This window comes from Myotis lucifugus, unplaced genomic scaffold, assembly GCF_000147115.1.
Source record: "Myotis lucifugus unplaced genomic scaffold, Myoluc2.0 scaffold_24, whole genome shotgun sequence".
NCBI lineage: Eukaryota > Metazoa > Chordata > Mammalia > Chiroptera > Vespertilionidae > Myotis > Myotis lucifugus.
The window spans coordinates 10,707,258-10,726,178 of record NW_005871072.1 but is presented as its reverse complement, the minus strand read 5'-3'; the positions used below and the strand labels follow the sequence as shown (position 1 = coordinate 10,726,178).

Below are 18,921 nucleotides of genomic sequence, written 5' to 3'. Positions count from 1 at the left end.
AATAATCCCAGCGATGGCCCCAACACATGCTCGGTATCACTGTCACAGACATTCTCAGTCATTACAGCCCGTTCCTCAGCCCACAGTGCCCTGCTCCACCCACTGCCACTCCTCACCTGTCACCCCCTGAGGACCACCTTACGTTATCCTATTTGAAATGTGAGCAAGATCTCAAATGCCACCCCCTGTCTTTTCTTTCCCCCAATAGCTCCCTTGTCCTATCTTTCTTCCTCTAAAAACCTTGCATTTTAAAAATATATATTTGATTGATTTTGGAAGGCAGCTATGCTTACCACTATACCACCAACGCCGCACTATTTGATTGATTTTGAAGAGGGCTATAGAGATAGAAACATCAATGATGATAGAGAATCATTGATCAGCTACTTCCTGCACATTCCAAACTGGGGATTGAAACCTCCCATGGCCCCTCCCCCTGGCCGGCAGGCCCTGATTAGTGGTGAGGGAAGGAGGCGGGTAAGTGGGGAGGCAGGGAACCTGATTGGCCCTGATCGCCTGCCTGGCCTAGAGACCCAACCCATGCACAAATTTCGTGCACTGGGCCTCTAGTAGCTTAATAATCAGGTACATATGAAGTATTCAGGACAAGTACTTATTTTATTTTAAGAACTGTAGAAAATATGGCTTAGGGGCAAAATAAATAAAGGAAGAATGTTTACAGCCAACTGTTCACCTGTTTTACCTTGCTCTTTTCCAGTTTCAGAAGACAAGACCTTATATCTCAATTGCTATGAATATTCCAGTGAAATTTATCTTTATTGTTGAGAGTATTACAAATGTCCCCCTACTTTCCCCCATAGCCCCTCTCCACCTGGCTCCCACTCCACCCCAAGATCTTTTAGTTTTTAGGGCTAGTAGCCATCTATGGTTCCCTTACTGTGCGTGGAATGCCTAGAGAAAGTGATATCTATAGCTAAATTTATAAAACATATGTCAATGTAAGAAATGTTCAAACCTGTAGAGAATTTTTATGAGTTTATTTGAGCCAAATTGATGAAAATTGTTGGGAAACAAAATCTCAATGGATTGAGAAAATGCTCTGAAAAATGGCAGTTTTTACCACTTATTTTATACATTACAATCAAAAAGGAAGACGTAAGGGAGTTACAAGAAATTCATTGGTGATAGATTAGGGAAGCAGAAGAAAGCAAAGGGATGCCGAAACCGGTTTGGCTCAGTGGATAGAGCATCGGCCTGCGGACTGAAAGGTCCCAGGTTCGATTCCGGTCAAGGGCATGTACCTGGGTTGCAGGCACATCTCCAGTGGGAGATATGCAGGAGGCAGCTGGTCGATGTTTCTCTCTCATCGATGTTTCTAACTCTCTATCTCTCTCCCTTCCTCTCTGTAAAAAATCAATAAAATATATTTAAAAAAAAAAAAAAAGAAAGCAAAGGGAGGGGGTGGAATCTCTGGGACTGGATACAAAGTAAAATGGATAGACACATAATTATTTTACAATTGTGATTTTAGGAGAGTTAACAGTCAATAATTAACATGATAACAATAACAGTGAGTGGATTTGTGGTCTCTCCTCTGGTGTGTGGTTGTGCCCAGAGGGGTCTGGAAAAAAAAAGGGAAATTACCCTGAAATTCCAAAGGTTATGGTAGATACAAAAAGATTATAGACAGGATCAGGTAAGGTAAAGATTGACCTTTGTCAGGAAAAATACTGGCCCAGGACATGACTCTCTGCCATGCCCTGCCTTTAGTGATAAAGTTTTCATTTCTGACCATCCTATGTGGTTACTTTCGGTCTCTGAGTTTGTAAGGCCACCATGCAGGCCTCCCTGAGATTGTCAGGTTTAGTATGCAGAGTCCCTTTTTCACCCTCAGGAGAAAAATGCTTAGGCAAATTTATTCATGTCCCTCTGATATTAATTCTATAATTGATAACTATGTAGATGTTAGGGATTTGTTGAGCAACTAAACCGAATTTTAAAATGGGATCCAGTTATTCTTAATCTTTTTGGTTTCAGAAGCCTCTAAACATTCTTAAAATTATTGAGGAGACCAGAAACTTTTATAGGAATTATTTCTGTTGATCTGTATTAGAGAATAAAGCAAATTTTGAAAATATTTATCAAGTCATGTAAAAATAAATCACATAAATATTATTTTTATAAAAATAGCTATTTTCTTTAAAAAGCAAGAAGAGTAGGATTATTTTACATTTTTGCAAAATTTCCTTAATGTCTGACTTATGGAAGATAGCTGGATCCTCCCATCTCATAATCAATGAAAAGTGCTTACTGAAATTGGCAAATTATAGAGTCAATGGTGATCTATGTCAAAACAATTTTGGAGATAGTCATTTGAAGACTAGGTCCATGTCTCCTGCATATCATTTTATCCTATGAGTGTGATCTAGTACTTGGCATATAGTAGGGACCAGATGATATTGTTATCAGAGAAAGTGGGGGATCCTTTTCCTTTGAATTTGGAGATCCTGGCTGATAGAATGTTTTAAGAGAGATTTTTTTCTACTATCAATTAGTATTCTTTTCTACTAAGTGGATATTTTATGAAAATTGCTTCACTAGAACCCTGGCCGGTGTGGTTTAGCTGGTTGAGTGTCATCCCATGCACTGAAAAGTCAGCAGTTCAGTTCTCGGTCAGGGCACCTATCTGGGTTGCAGGGTTTGATCCCCAGCTGCGGTGTGTATGGTAGGCAAACGATTGATGTTTCTACCTAACATCAATGTTTCTCTCTCTCTCTAAAATCAATAACAAACATATTAAAGCCCTAACCAGTTTGGCTCAGTGGATAGAGTGTCGGCCTGCAGACTGAATGAAGGGTCCCAGGTTCGATTCCAGTCAAGGGCATGTACCTTGGTTGCAGGCTTGATCCCAGGCTTGATCCCCTACTAGGCTGCAGGAGGCAGCTGATCAATGAGATGTTTACTCATTGATGTTTCTAACTCTCTATCCCTCTCCCTTCCTCTCTGTAAAACCAATAAAAATATATTTAAAAAAACATTAAAAATTGCTTTACTAGAAAACATCTGGCCTTGGTAATTTAGAATTTCAGTGTTCTTACAATCTTGATTGATAGCACGATACTGAGATTATAGTGGTTCTACAAAAACAAAAGACATTATTCGTATCTCTATGAATTATCTAACTATCATTGCTTCATGAACAAAGCTCAGACTTTGGTTTTAGACATGGCTTGATTTTGGCTCTGACTCTGAGTGATCTTGGGCAAACTATTAACACCTTACGTAAAAGTACTCTCTGGCAGGTTTTTTGGTGAGAGTTATAAATGTAGTACATAAAAGCCAGCATGCAAAAATGGTAAATGCAATTATCACAATCACCCCAAGAGTGCAATAAGCTGTATTGAACATAATTTCAAAGTTTGTCTCATGAATCATCAGATTCACCCAATTTTCTAAGGAATTTAAATAACAAGATGGAATGAATAGATTCCATTTCATTTCCATGCACAAGGGAACTGTGCATATTTTTTCTGTAACTCAGAAATGGTTTAACTTTTAAAAATCTCAAAATAGCTGAAGTTAGCAGACATGCAATTTAGCAAGGATGATTGGAATTTTCATGTTTCCTTTAATAATACCATACCAAAGCATACTACTTATTAGAAAAACATTTTTATCTGAATCATCTACTCTTGGGGGATAAGATTGCTGTTGTTTCTTTTATTGCTATGTTTATACAGTCTAAATAACTGAGAGATTATTTCAGCATTTCAAGTTATTATTTCTACGCATGCTTCATTTACAACTACTTGAATTTTGATGAATTTCAATATGGTGCTAGAGTGGCAAACAAGGTCAGGTAATTTCAATATATGGTTATGGTATAAACCTATTTTAATTTTTATTACAACTTCTATGAAGAAAATTAGGACATACAATATTTCTACTTTTTTTAAAAAGTATATATATATATTTATTTCAGAGAGGAAGGAAGAGGGAGAGAGAGAAAGAAACATCAATGATGAGAGAGAATCATTGATCGGCTGCCTCCTGCATGCCCCACACTGGGAATCGAGACCGGGCATGTGCCCTGACCAGAAATCAAATTGTGACCTCCCGGTTCATAGGTCGATGCTCAACCACCGAGTCGCGCTGGCTGGGCAATATTTCTATTTTTTTAAAAAAATATGTTTTTATTGATTCTAGAAAGAGAGAAAGGGAGGGAGAGAGAAAGAGAGAAACATTGATTGGCTGCCTGCTGCACACCCCCTACTGGGGATTGAGCCTTCAACCTGGGCATGTGCCCTGACTGGGAATCGAACCAGTGACCTCTCCATTCATGGAATGATTTTCAACCAACTGACCCACACCGGCCAGGGCACAATATACCTACTTTTTACAGTTGGATTTCCTATGCTGAGAACAGAACTCTGAGTTCTGGAAAGTGGAGGCAACTGATCAGTGCTCATGTCTGGGCATGTGTGGGCTGGGAGGGAGCCAGCAGCACAAAAGATAATAGTTCTTTGACTACTATATTGTTGCTTTGAAAGCAATAATGCATAATCTCTCCATGTGGCTTTCTTCAAGAACATATGCATATAAAAAAGAAGGTAGGGGGGGCGGGGAGTAGGGGTCGGGGGAATGTCAAGGGGGGGAAAAAAGGAGACATATGTAATACTATTTGTAATGGAGATGAAATTAAGTCCATTTTGCAGAGTATCCTCAGGCATATTTAACTTGAACTTATATTGTCAGTAGCCTCAATATGTAAATTAAGACATAGTTGAAATCCACTTTGCAGAGTATCCCCAGGCATATGTAACTCCAGTGGAGATGAAATGATGGAAGATATTAAGAGAGCATAAGGCTACCAGTCAACACCAAGAAGACAAACATCCCAATTAAAAAAATGGGCAAAGGACCTGAATAAACTTCTTCAAAGAGGACATATTTCAGGCCAATAAACATGAAAACATTTTCAGTGTCACTAATCATCAAAGAGATGCTAATTAAAACCACAAAGAGCCAGGCCGGAGTGGCTCAGTTGGTTCAGCATCATCCTGTACACCAAAAGGTTGTCGCTTTGATTCCGGTCAGGGCACATACCTGGGTTTGGGTTCCATCCCTGGTTGGGGCATGTACAGAAGGCAACTGAACAGTGTTTCTCTCTAACATCAATGTTTCTCTCTCTCCCTCTCTCTTCCTCTCTCTCTAAAATCAATAAAAAATATATTAAAACAAACACACACACACACACACACACACACACACACACAAAACAATGAGATAACACCTCACACCTGTCAGAATGTCCACTACTACCATAAGCCTATGCTTTGAATATAACTATTTCTGGAATCTGAGCAAAAAAGTTAAACCCTTTGCAGGTATATCCAGCTTGCTGCCTTTCTGCCCTCCATCTGCCCTGCTGTCATTTGTTGGAGAGAGCACCTTTTATACATTGTTCACAGGGCCTATCTGTACCCTGCTTTAACAATATTGCACTCACTGCCTACAGGAGTTGGTTTCACTCTAGGACTTCCTAGACACCCCTTAGACACAAGAATGCACACAGTAGTTCATTTTCCCAGTCTGAGTTATGGAGAAGTGGTGGGAATGGGGCACATATGTATAGCAGAACAATACAGGAAGTAAACATGACTTTTCTTATTTTTCTTAATGTCTGTTAATCTCCTCTGGGTGCCTTTAGATAAAACACACATTCACAGAAGATCTCTCAAGGTCAAACAATTATTCTCAGGTATTGGACAGTCTTAAATCCACATTAAGGGAAGGAAACAAGTCTTTAAAGCCAGAATATCTTGCAAATAATGTTCCCTGTTCACAACGAATAGCCTTTTATATTTTACAGAAGAAAGTTTCAGGTCTTATCCCCACCTCCCCCCCAACATTCTTCTCATTATCTAGACTTGGCTCTGAGGTCTTTCTCTGCAAAAATAAAATGGAGCTGATTTGTGGAGAGCAGCTACAGTGTTTGGACAGGTTCAAGCCTCGGACTAATGAGAGGGCATAGTTCTCTCATGGCCAGTGCAAGTCCCAGCTTGGAGGGCAAAGCCCTCCCAACTCAGTTATAGCCAAAGGCTATAATTGTAAGCTTGAACCCATGGTCGGCACCTGTGGTCCCATGTGGCTAAGTGATATGGGCTGCAGGAGGTGCAGCAAGTAAACAAAGCTTGATCAGGTGCATGTAATTGAGTAGATTTGAAACCCACAAGAACATTGTAACCATGCCCTTACTTTGCCTCGCGGAATCTGGCTATAAAATAAAGAGACAGCTTACAGGCCATGGCGCTATCGCTAGCTCTCCATCGTAGAGGACAGCCTCCCAACCAGACCAAGCTTTTATTCTCTTGTCTGTCTTTTCTCAATCCTTCACTGCACCCTCTCAGGCTCACCGAACCTGGCTGAGCTGGCTCAGCACATATGGTGCCCAACGTGGGGCTGGCTCGCCACACTGATTATAATACTTCTTCAAGTAACACAGCCAGGTAGCCGTAACTAGCCCTAACTATTCAAAGAGCCAACAAAAGAAGAGATTTGTGTGTGTGTAATGTGTGTGTGTGTGTGTGTGTGTGTGAGTGAGTGTAGCCTTGATCCTTGTTAAAGCAAAATCGAATAGTAGTAGGTAGATGTCTTCTCTCTCTGTCCTGAGATTGTCCCAATATCATGGATTTAAAAAAAGAAAATTTAGTTACATAGGATTGAAATGATTTGGCCGGACTGGTCTATTTCTGTCCACAAGCATTAAAGAAGTTTAGAGTGGAGTCATGGATGGGGCATTCTTAGTGCCAGAACTCCTGGGAGACTTTGATGGTTTACCTCAGAGACCATCTGGTTTTGTTCATGATCCTTGTGAGCATTCTAAACTGATGCACACGGTCAAGGAAATGCCATTGCCTCGTTTCATACAGAACTTTTGACTGGGCTGGGTCCAAGGCTGGCCTCTCTCGGGATTATTTCCAAGCCTTGGGGAAGCACCAGACGCATCTCTGACGGTAGAGATGGTGTGGCCATGCTGGGCTCTGAAGAACAGCCAAGGCTTCATTCTATGGCTGTTCGTAAGGCTTACTCATTCTGCATGAAGGTGAAAGTGAGGTTTGTTAGGGGGGAAACCTAGCAGTAAACCTAGGAGCACAGCTGGGGTCCTTTGTTTCCAGTCCATTTTGTAGTTTTTGAATCCTTTTATTTTTTAAAAATATAGTTTTTCTTTATTTCAGAGAGAAAGAGAGAAGGAGAGATAGAAACATCAATGATGAGAGAGAATCATTGATCGGCTGCCTCCTGCACGCCCCACACTGGGGATTGAGCCCCAACCCGGGTATGTGCCCTACCGAGAATCTAACTGTGACTCCTCCTGGTTCATAGGTTGATGTTCAACCACTGAGCCATGCCAACCAGGAGAATCCTTTCCTTGTTGAAGCTAATATACAGGGGTGGGAAAAAGTAGTCTAATAATGATAATAAATAATGCAGTAATAAATAATAATACAAGAATAAATGCTGTGTTTTGCACACTCAGAACTGTCAACCTACTTTTGCCCATCCCTGTATTATCAGTACCATCCAATATCCACAGAATAGGAATAATGAAGGGTTACTTAGAAAAACATGTACTTTTAACTTTTAGAAGCTTCCTATAATGGATGGGCTTTTTCTTCTCTGGGCCCAATTTCAAAATGTAAACAAAAATGGCTGTTACAGTTGTAAAGTATTAAGAAGACAGTAAACGACACTGTGTTTAATTTTTTTCCTGCTATTTTTAGCGGAGCAATTTGAACAGATAGTAAGGTTGTTGCTTCTTTCAAGTAAACTTAATGAGAGGTCAGGTAGAACTTTTGTCCCAAAACAGAAAAGCCAGAAGAAAAGAATTAAAAGTTTTAAAGAAGTCCGAACTTGACTATTATTATCTTTGATTATCATTACTAAAGATATCCTTTGAGGGAAAGGACAGTTTATTTTACTCATTTCACTGGGCTTTAGGGAGAGAAGGTTAGTAAACACACATTCTCTCCTTTCCCGGAAGCCCCAGTTGTTTACTTTAAAGCTAATTCTAGGGTGAGTCCCTTTGATCTCATTGCTATCACTTAAAGAATTATAATGTAGTTTTGCAATTCTGGCTAGAATGCAGGACTTTACAAAAAAAAAAAAGGTCTTAGGTTTTATGTTAAATAATTTGAGTTCAATGGTAGGAAACTCTTCTACTTGTTAAAAAACAAAACAAACAAAACAAAAAAACCAACCAAAACCTTTAAGATTTTTGCAGTAGGAAGAAAATAACCAACTGCCGTTCAAATTATGGGGTTGGTTCATGTTTTGAAAGTTACCATCTCAGATGATCTCATAATGAGATGTCTGAGCACACAGGGGGATGGTCGATAAGAACCAAGGGCTTCTTGTCTATCCCTTCTTGGTTAACCATCCAGAGGATTCATCCACTGAGCAAAGCACTCATCATCCCAAGGCTGTACTGAATCTGTCCTCAACGTTTGTCTGCCTCTTGGGGGAAGTGGTAAAACATGGATTCACCTTGTTTTTATTCCCCTTCTGCTTCCTGGAACATCTGCATTCCCCACTCCTAGCTTCACTTTTTTAATCATTACATGTAACATTTTTGGCTTCTTTTTTCTCTGGCTTCCACTTCCAAATATAGAATTGAATCTACCTGGTTGAATATCATTATGTAAGGACTGAGAATGGCATAATCCTCTAATTACTAACACTGAAGGATCTATCTTTGCAAATAGAGATGGGATAATTAGGACTTTATTATTATACTAGAGGCCTGGTGCATGAAATTCATGCACGGGTGGGGTCCCTCTGCCTGGCTGGCGATCAGGGCCAATCAGGGCCATCTCACCCAGTCCCTATCAGGGCTGATCAGGGCTGGTGGCCAGGGAGGGACCGCAGGAGGGACCGCAGAAGGGCTTCAGGGCATGTCTGGCCCTGTCTCTCCCGTCTTGCCCAGTCCTGATTGGCCAGACCCCAGCAGCAAGCTAACCTACTGATTGGAGCATCTGCCCCCTGGTGGTCAGTGCATGTCATAGCGACTGGTTGAGCTGTCAAACTAGCAGAACCCCAGTTGAGGGGACAATTTGCATATTAGGCTTTTATTATATAGGATATGTGTATTCTTTTTCATTTACATGAATTTTTATTTTTTTCCAGCTTTAGTGAGATATAATTGACATATAACGTGTAAATTTAAGGTGTATAATGATTGCTACAATAAGGTTAGTTAACACTTCCATCACATCACTTAATTACCAGTTTTTCTTTTTTTTGCAGTGATAACACGGAACATCTACTGTTTTAGTAACTTTCAAGTATATCATACAGTATTGCTAACTACAGTCACCATTCTCTACATTAGATCCCCAGAATTTATCTTATACCTGAAAGTTTGTACCCTTTGACCAATGTCTTTTCATTTCCCCCACCCGCTAGACTCTGGTAACCACCATTCCATTTCTATTTCTACAAGTTTGGCTTTTTTATATCCCATATATAAATTGGAATATACACTATTTGCCGTTCTTTGCGTGACTTATTTCACTTCATAATGCTCTCAAGGTCCATCAATACTGTCTAAATTTCCTTCTTTTTGTAATGGCTCAATAATACTCGAGTGTGTGTGTGTGTCACTTTAAAAAAAATAAATTCCTCTGTTGTTGTATGTTTATATTGTTTCCATGTCTCAGCTACTGTAAACAATGCTACAATGAACATGAGATTGCAGATATCTTTTCAAGACAGTAACTTCATTTCCTTTGGGTACGTACCCAGAGGTGAAATTGCTGGATCATATGGTAGTTTCATTTTTAAAATTTTGAGGACCCTTCATACTGTTTTCAGTAGTGGCTGTACCAACTTACATTCCCACCAACAGTGCACAAAGGTTCCCTTTTCTCCACATCCTCACCAGCAGCTGTAATCTCCTGTCTTTTTGATAATAGCCATTCTAACAGGTGTAAGGTGGTATCCCATTGTGGTTTTGATTTGCATTTCCTTGGTGATGGGTGATGTTGAACACTTTTTCACATACTGTTGGCCATTCGAATGTCTTCTCTGAAAACATGTCTATTCATGTCCTTTGCCCATTTTAAAATCAGGTAGTTGTTTTGCTATTGGTATATATCTATGTGTATATAATTTTATATTTTAACCCCTTATCAGGTAGATGATTTGCAAATATTTTCTCCCATTCTGTAGGTTTCCTTTTTATTTTGTGGATTCTTTGGCTGTATAGAAGCTTTTTAGTGTGATGTAACCCTAGTTGTTTATTTTTGCTTTTGTTGCCTGTGCTTCAGGAGTCATATCTAAAAAATTATTGCCAGGACTGATGTCAAGGAGGTTTTCCCTATGTTATCTTCTAGGAGTTTTACTGTTTCAGGTATTAATCCATTTCAGGTTAAATTTTGTGAGTGGTGTAAAATAGGGACTCAATGTCTTTCTTTTGCGTGTGAATATCTAGTTTCCCCGACACTATTTATTGAATAAGCTATCCTTTTCCCAATGACTATTCTTGGATCGCTTTTCAAATATTAGTGGACCATATATATTTGGGTTTATTTCTGGGCTTTGGATTCTGTCCCATTGGTCTATGTATCTGTTTTTATTCCTGTACCCTTTTGATTACTATAGCTTTGTACTACAGTTTGTAATCAGGAAGTGTGATGCCTCAACCTTTGTTCATTCTTAAGATTGTTTTGGCTTTTGTAGTTCCATATGAATTCTAGGATTGTTTGCTTTGTTTCTGTAAACAATGCCATTTAGCAGGGATTGTGCTGAATCTGTAGATCTCTTTGGGTAGTATGGACATTTTAACAATATTAATTTTTCCAATCCAAGAACATGGAATATTTTTTATTTATTAGTGTCTTCTTCAATTTCTTTCATCAATGTGTTAGAGTTTTCATTGTACAAGCCTTTTACCTCCTTGGTTAAATTTATTCATACATATTTTATTTTGTTAATGCTATTATAAAAGGGAATTTTAAAATATTTTATTTTAAGATAATTGTTAGTGTATAGAAATGCAACTGATTTTTGTATGTTGACTTTGTATCCTGCAACTTTGCTAAATTCTTGTTTAGTTTTAAGTTTTTTTGTGAGGTCTTTAGAATTTTCTCTACATAAGATCATATCATCTGCAAACCAAGACAATTTTCATTATATTTAATATTTTTTCCCTCTACCTTCTGGAGTAATTCTTCCTATTAATACATTTATTATATAAGCATGAGAAGTATACATGCAATCCAGATATTGGCTATCTTTGAACTCAAAAAGGCTGACACTTTTATGAACCATTACCAACCGTAGTGAAAATTTCAGTTCTTTTATTAGAAGAACTAGAGGCCCCGTGCATGAAATTCATGCACTGGGCGGCGATGGGGGGGGGCGGGGTCCCTCAGCCCAGCCTGCGCCCTCTCGCAGTCTAGAAGCCCTCTGGGGATGTCCGACTGACAGCTTAGGCAGTCCATCCTTAGTGCTGCCTCAGAGGCGGGAGGCTCCCGCCACCACCACTGCACTCACCAGCCATGAGCCCTGCTTCTGGTTGAGGGGCACTCCCCCTGTGGGAACACACTGACCACCAGGGGACAGCTCCTGTGTTGAGTGTCTGCCTTCTGGTGGTCAGTGCGTGTCATAGCAACCGGTCGTTCCAGCGTTCGGTAGATTTGCATATTAGCCTTTTATTATATAGGAGTACCAGTATACCTGTGTCTTCTTCCAATTCTTTTCAGCTACCAGGTCCCTTCTTTCTTATAATCTGCCCCAGTCATCATCCAGCCCACTTCTCTTCTGCCCCTTCCTCCTTTATAATACAGAATAGCCCTCCCTGCCCCCCAGTTCATGGTTACTCCTCTCTGTTGTACTTTACACACTTGCTTCAAAGAAAACTCCAGCCTGAATTACACTTCTACTATACCAGTGGTCGGCAAACTCATTAGTCAACAGAGCCAAATATCAACAGTACAACGATTGAAATTTCTTTTGAGAGCCAAATTTTTAAAACTTAAACTATATAGGTAGGTACATTGTTATTAACTTAATTAGGGTACTCCTAAGGCTTAGGAAGAGCCACACTGAAGGGGCCAAAGAGCCACATGTGGCTCACGAACTGCAGTTTGCCGACCACAGTACTATACCAAAGCATGAACTAACAAAACCAGTCTCTCCCTGTAGAGCAGTGGTTCTTAAACTGGGAGTGATTTTTGCCCTCCAACCCCGACATGTCTGAACACATATTTGTTTGTCACATTTATAGAAGTGCTACCAGCATCTAATGAGTGGAGGCCTGGGATTATGCTACACATCCCTCAATGCACAAGACAATTTTCCATAACAAAAAATTATCTGGCCCAAATTGATAATAGTTTATCAACTTCTGTTAAGAAACCCTGGTAAAAAGAAATTCTTGTATTAGCTGCAGTAGACAATGATATTTTTTACTTTGTTACTATCAATGTTTTCTTACTTCTCTGCATTGAATTATAAGTTTTGTATACTCATACACTCCAGTCAATAAACAATTGTTGAACATCAGTTTGTGTCAGGCACTGAACCAGGCACTCCTAAGTCGCTCATGGTTCAAGGAGGAAGACAGATGATCTTATACCTTGTGAAAGGGCTATAACTGCGTAAAGAAGAGATACCTAATCTAGCCCACGATGATCTGTAAGATTTCTTTGAAGCATTCTGAGAAGAGGCCCGAGTTGAACATGGAAGAATACACAGGAGAAAGCCAGATAAAGAAAGGAAAGAAGCACATTTCCTACAAAGGGAAAAACATGTGTCAAGGTACATGGTTAGAGGAGCGGACTGCTGGCAACCATCAGCTAGTCCTGACAGGCACCGTGAGCCATGAATGAGGAGTACATTTTTGGGGGATGTGTTGCTAGCATGGTAAGATTTACATTTTAGAAAGGTCATATGATTTCTGAAATCAAGGTGAGAGCTAATGAGGGCCTTAACTAAGGCAGTTGAAATAGGGATGGGGAAGAAGGGCCAATTGGAGAGATATTTAGGAGATAAAAGTGGACAGAACTAGAAATAGGTGGATATGGGAATGAGAGATGAGGAAGTCCAGCATGACCCCCCAATTTCAGGTGTGGTACCATTTACTAAATCAGGGAAGAGGGTGAAGTTGGTAGGACAAGATAGAAATCAAATTTGGACATATCTTTGTGTCATACAAAAATGTTTTCATTTATAAAAGCAATATACATGTCTTTTGCAAACAAAATAAAACAAAACAACCCTCCTCCAAAACAACAACAACAAAAAAACCCACTTGTTAGAGAAATACAAAATCTCCATTTGGAAATAGCCAGTACAAAATTTGGGTGAAGTTTTCCCCCCAAGTTGTTCTATGTAGAAAATTATGCATTTTAAAAATACAATCATAAATTAGGGTGCTTTATACACTTTTTTTTCAATATATTTGAAACATCTCCTGATGTCATTAAATATTGTTTTATTATTTATTTATCTATTTATTATTATTTTTTAATCCTCACCAGAGGACACTTTTTCCCACTGATTTTTAGAGAGAGTAGAAGGGAGGGGGGGAGAGGGCAAAAAGAGAGAGAGAGAGGAGAGAGAGAGAGAGAGAGAAATATCGATTGGTTGCCTCCCATATTTGCCCCAAGCTAGTTGGGATTGAACCTGCAACCCAGGTACCTACCCTTGAATGGGAATGGAACCAGTGATCCTTCAGTGCTCTTACCACTGAGCAACACTGGCCAGGGCTATTGTTTTATATTTTTAATGACTGCACAGTTTTTTTACTTTATGGAAAAAACCATAACTTACTCCACCATCCCTATTGTTAGAGGTTTAGATTGCTTTGGGATTCTTATTTGTAATAAATCCTGCTTGATGCCATCACTGATGAGTCCTCCAGAGAAAGCATATGGTATTTGAAGTGTTAGGTATTTATTAAGGCTCAACCCCAGTGGACCGGAGAGGGAGGAAGCAGAAATGGGCCAGGAAGTTGAACTGTGACACAGGCCTATAGCCTTCACAGAAGCCATCTCTATGGAGAGGGCCCATCACAGTTGTCCTGCTTCGGGTGGGAATGTCTTTTATGTCACTCAGTCACCGCATGGGGGCTGCTCTGGGGCTGTGAGGCTGGGCTCTGCAGCTGAGGCAGACCTCACAGGTGCTGACAGATGGAGGCTGTCTGCTGACCACGCTCCTCCTATAAAGGGAGGTTTAGCTATTGCATCTCAATGCCCAAACCACAGATGTTCATTCTGTACATATATCTTTGTTCATAGCCTTAGGATAAATTCCCAGAAGTGAAATTGCTGCGATAGAGCATGGGCTTTTAAAACCTTTTTTAATTTATTTTATTTTATTTTATTGTTTTATTGCTTAAAGTATTACAAAGAGTATTACATATGTCTCCTTTTTTCCCCACCCTTGACAATCCCCTGGCCTCCCCTACCCCCCAGTGTCTTATGTCCATTGGTTATGCTTATATGCATGCATACAAGTCCTTCGGTTGATCTCTTACTCCCCTCCCTCCTGCTCCCCAACCCTCCCTGGCCTTCCCGCTGCCGTTTGACAATCTGTTTGAGGCAGCTCTGCCTCTGTATCTATTATTGTTCAAAAGTTTATAATGGTCTTTATTATCCATGAATGAGTGAGATCATGTGGTATTTTTCCTTCATTGACTGGTTTATTTCACTTAGCATAATGCTTTCCAGTTCCATCCATGCCGTTGCAAATGGTAAGAGTTCCTTCTTTTTAACAGCAGCATAGTATTCCATTGTGTAGATGTACCAGTTTTCTAATCCATTCATCTACTGATGGGCACTTAGGCTGTTTCCAGATCTTAGCTATGGTGAATTGTGCTGCTATGAACATATGGGTGCATATATTAAAACCTTTTTTTTTCTTAAATATATTTTTATTGATTTCAGAGAGGAAGGGAGAGGTAGAGAGAGATAGAAACATCAATGGTGAGAGAGAATCATTGATTGGCTGCCTCCTGCATGACCCCCATGGGCGATTTAAAAAACTTTTAATATGTATTGCCAAATTACCTTAGAGAAAGATTGTAATGCCCAGCCGGCGTGGCATGGTTCAGTGGTTGAGTGTTGACCCATGAACCCAGGAGGTTCCATTCCTAGTCAGGGCACATGCCCGGGTTGCTGGCTTGACTCCTAGTAGGGGCCATGCAGGAGGCAGCTGATCAATGATTCTGTCTCATCACTGATGTTTCTATCCATCTCTCCCTCTCCTTTCTTCTCTCTGAAATATATATATATATTTAAAGATTGTACCACTTTCTCCCAACAGCTCATTTCATCACTGACGGATAAGAACATGACAACTGTACTGTTTTTAAATGTTGAAAAATACCTTAAATTTCTTTGGAAAATAAACGATATTCTTCACGTTTCATTATTGTGAATTTTATTTTAAACTTCCAAGGCAGGTTACCTTTCTCTATAGGTCTCTATATATAAGTTTCCAGAAGGATAAAACACTCTAATGATTGATGTTAGGAGGCAAAGAATTGGATTTGGATCTTCGGAGTTGCAAGCTTTCAAACCAGAGAGAGAAATGGCTCGTGTCTGAGCTGACTTGAAACAGAATCTGCAGTACCTTGCAGCTCTTTCCATGTGAGTATCTGAGAAAACAAAAGAAATTCCCATTTATTAGGAAAAATCCATATTTGACACATTACTATGAGAGAGAGAGAGAGAGAGAGAGAGAGAGAGAGAGAGAGAGAGACAGAGACAGACACTAATGGGAAATAACCATCATTTCTTGAGAGTTTATTTCATAGCAGCAATTCCCTGAGCTTTTACATATACCGTGATATTTAATTCTCACAAGAACCCTTTGAAGTAGATATTATTTCCCACATTTTTCAGATGAGGAAACTAAAGCTCAGAGAGTTGGTAACTTGGTAACCTGAGTCAGTCAGACTCCCAAGCCCGTGCACTTCCTATGGTTCTGGGTTGCTGTCCCCAAAGCTATCAATCAAGTCACAGAGCAGCAGCTTTAAACAGTATAATATACCTGTATAGTGGCTGTCATAACAATGCTTATGAAGATTGAGGAATGTCTGTCTTTCTACTAGACTGGAAGTACATGAAGTTCAGTGTCTAAATTTTTTAAAAAAATTTTATATCACTTATGACATCTAGCCCTTTACATATATAAAGTGGTCACTAAATATTTAACAGAATAGATGTTGAATAGCCAGAATGAGAAAAATATTTTCTGTTATCCTTTCATTCTCATTTTTGGTTTGGTCTGGTCACAGTATAGCCAGGAGGCAAAGAGATGGCCCAGCCAATGGCCTCCCACTTTAGCAAGAACAATTCTCAGCTCTTCTAAAAAAAAAATCCATTGATTACAGAGTGCCAATGAAAAAATGGTTGAACAAAATAAACAAAAATAAACCTACAAATAAAAATCATCCTCAGGAAGTCACTTCAAAAATAAACCTACAAATAAAAGCCATCCTCAAGAAGTCACCCCAAAAATAAACCTACAAATAAAAATCATTCTCAAGAAGTCACCCCAGCCCTAACTGGTTTGGCTCAGTGGATAGAGCGTCAGCCTGCGGACTCAAGGGTCCCAGGTTCGATTCCGGTCAAGGGCATGTACCTTGATTGCGGGCACATCCCCAGTAGGGAGTGTGCAGGAGGCAGCTGATCGATGTTTCTCTCTCATCGATGTTTCTAACTCTCTATCCTGCCGGAAGCCGGTCCATCCTTGCTGCTTGACACAGTCGCTGCAGGAAAGAAACATCTGCACAGCATATGTTTCAAGGGACCTGGCATATATAGCATATTGTTCTTAATATGTTTGCTCTCCTTAGTGCCATGTGTTTTAACCAAGGTCACCTCTCTGAGAAAGGTTGTTTCCCCAGGTGGGGATTTTTCCCTGAGGTTAGGGAGGGGATACAACCCCTTAATTAAGTGCCAGGCGGGTAGTTAAGCTACATAATCTTTACTCCCTGGAATGGAGATAAGAAACGCCCTAACCTTTGTAATAGAAATTGACAGGATTAAAATCGGCTGGTATAAATATAGATGTAACAAGACAATAAACATCAGATCCTGATCAGATCTTAACCAGAGCTTGGCTGGAGTTCCTAGACAGAACTTTGGCTGGAGATCCTGGCTAGAGGTCCTGACTAGGCTGCTGATCAACTGAAGGCTGTCTTCGTGTCATTCCTTCTTCGCCGACTCCGTCCACACCTTTGTGGACCCCTGGACCCGCTCCCTTCCTCTCTGTAAAAAATCAATGAAATATATTAAAAAAAATAAAATTAACCCAGAATTTATGTAACTTATTAAAAAAAGTCACCCCAAACAGGAACAATGTGAGTGAAATCTTTATTCAGAAGAGTAAATAGGTTGTAATCCAGCCTTTAGAGCAGTGGTTCTCAACCTTCCTAATGCTGCGACCCTTTAATACAGTTCCTCATGTTGTGGTGACCCCCAATTTCATTGTTACAAATTGAACATAATTAAAGCATAGTGATCAATCACAAAACAATATGTAATTATATATGTGTTTTCCGATGGTCTTAGGTGACCCCTGTGAAAGGGTCGTTCGACCCCCAAAGGGGTCGCGACCCACAGGTTGAGAACCGCTGCTTCAGAGCTAACTTCCAGGTAACAGGAAATATAGAGGAAATAGAATTATGTTGAAGACACCACAAAGACACCATAACATAAATCCAGAAGGCTACCCCTGTTTCTTTTATAAGGCAACATCATTCTAAAAATAGATGGTAGGGAGATGGGGGAGGCTAGTCTGGGTTAAAAAAAGATGTAACCAAATGCAATGTGTGGTCATTGTTTGGAGCCTGGTCTGACTTAGTCAGCTGTTAAAGACATAGTGGGATCAGCAGGGGGAATTTGAGTCTGGATTGGCTATAAATTGTAAAACCGAGGGTCCGTATGAGTTTGATTAACTTTAAATCCTAACGCTAGAAATCATCTCTCTGTCTCCCTTTCTCTTTCCTCTCCTTTCCCTTCTTCAGAGACCTAGCCTTCCCCCAGATAATCAGTGACCCTCCAGGCAGCAGAAGACAGCAGCTGGGACACGACCAAAGGTCAAAAGGTCTGGACCTCTGCCAGGCTTAGGTTTCACTTCCTAAGCTGGAACGACCACCCTGCCTACTTTCCCATGAGACCTGACAGGGACACTGGAAACAGACCTCAGAGCTGTCCTCCAGTCCTGAAGAAATAATTCATTACCTTTACCTCACCTCACACCAATCAGCTCCCCACTCAATGGAACCCCCACAACCCATGGTGTGTTGTGGTTTTGCCCGATATAATCTGTAACCTACACTCCATCGGGCTTTTGAGCATTAGCTTCCCTTTCTCTTGAAGGCGCCATTCATAACAAAATAGCCAACAGTGCCTGGCTGGTGTGGCTCAGTGGTTGAGCATAGACCCATGAACCAAGAGGTTGCTGGTTTGATTTCAATCAGGGTACATGCCCCAGTTTTGGGCTCCATCCCCAGTAGGGGGCTGGCAGGAAGCAGCTGATCCATGTTTCTACCTCTCTCTCCCTTCCTCTCTCTCTAAAAATCAATAAAAGCATATTTTTTAAAAAGCTAACATTTCTCCACTTCAATTCTTAGTGTCTAGTGTTTGGGTCAGCTAGTGCAGGTGGACACTTTCTGTTCTATAACAATTGATACTAGGTGATTATTTTTAGCTTTAGTTAATTGTGAAAATGGTAATATGGTTATGTAGAAAGTGTTCTTTTAAAATTGAGATGTATATTGTAATATTGAGGAGTGAAATATCACAATATCTTTACTTTAAAACTTCAGCATAAAAGGTGATGAATAAGGCAAAGTGTAAACAATTGTTAAATATTTGATGTCGTTTTTTCATCATAAAGAGTAAACAATCAAGCAGGAGAAAGAAAAAAGGGTTAAAAGAGGAA

General features: G+C 40.0%; 1 long non-coding RNA gene across 1 annotated transcript; it reads right to left on the bottom strand.

Moving 5' to 3' along the window:
• Positions 1 to 15,391: 15,391 nt before the first annotated feature.
• On the bottom strand, positions 15,392 to 17,144 carry LOC111825399. The gene is made up of 2 exons (XR_002828559.1): positions 17,086 to 17,144; positions 15,392 to 15,625 (listed from the first exon to the last, which is right to left on the bottom strand). It is a non-coding gene; the product is annotated as an uncharacterized LOC111825399 (long non-coding RNA).
• Between the last annotated feature and the right edge of the window lie 1,777 nt (positions 17,145 to 18,921).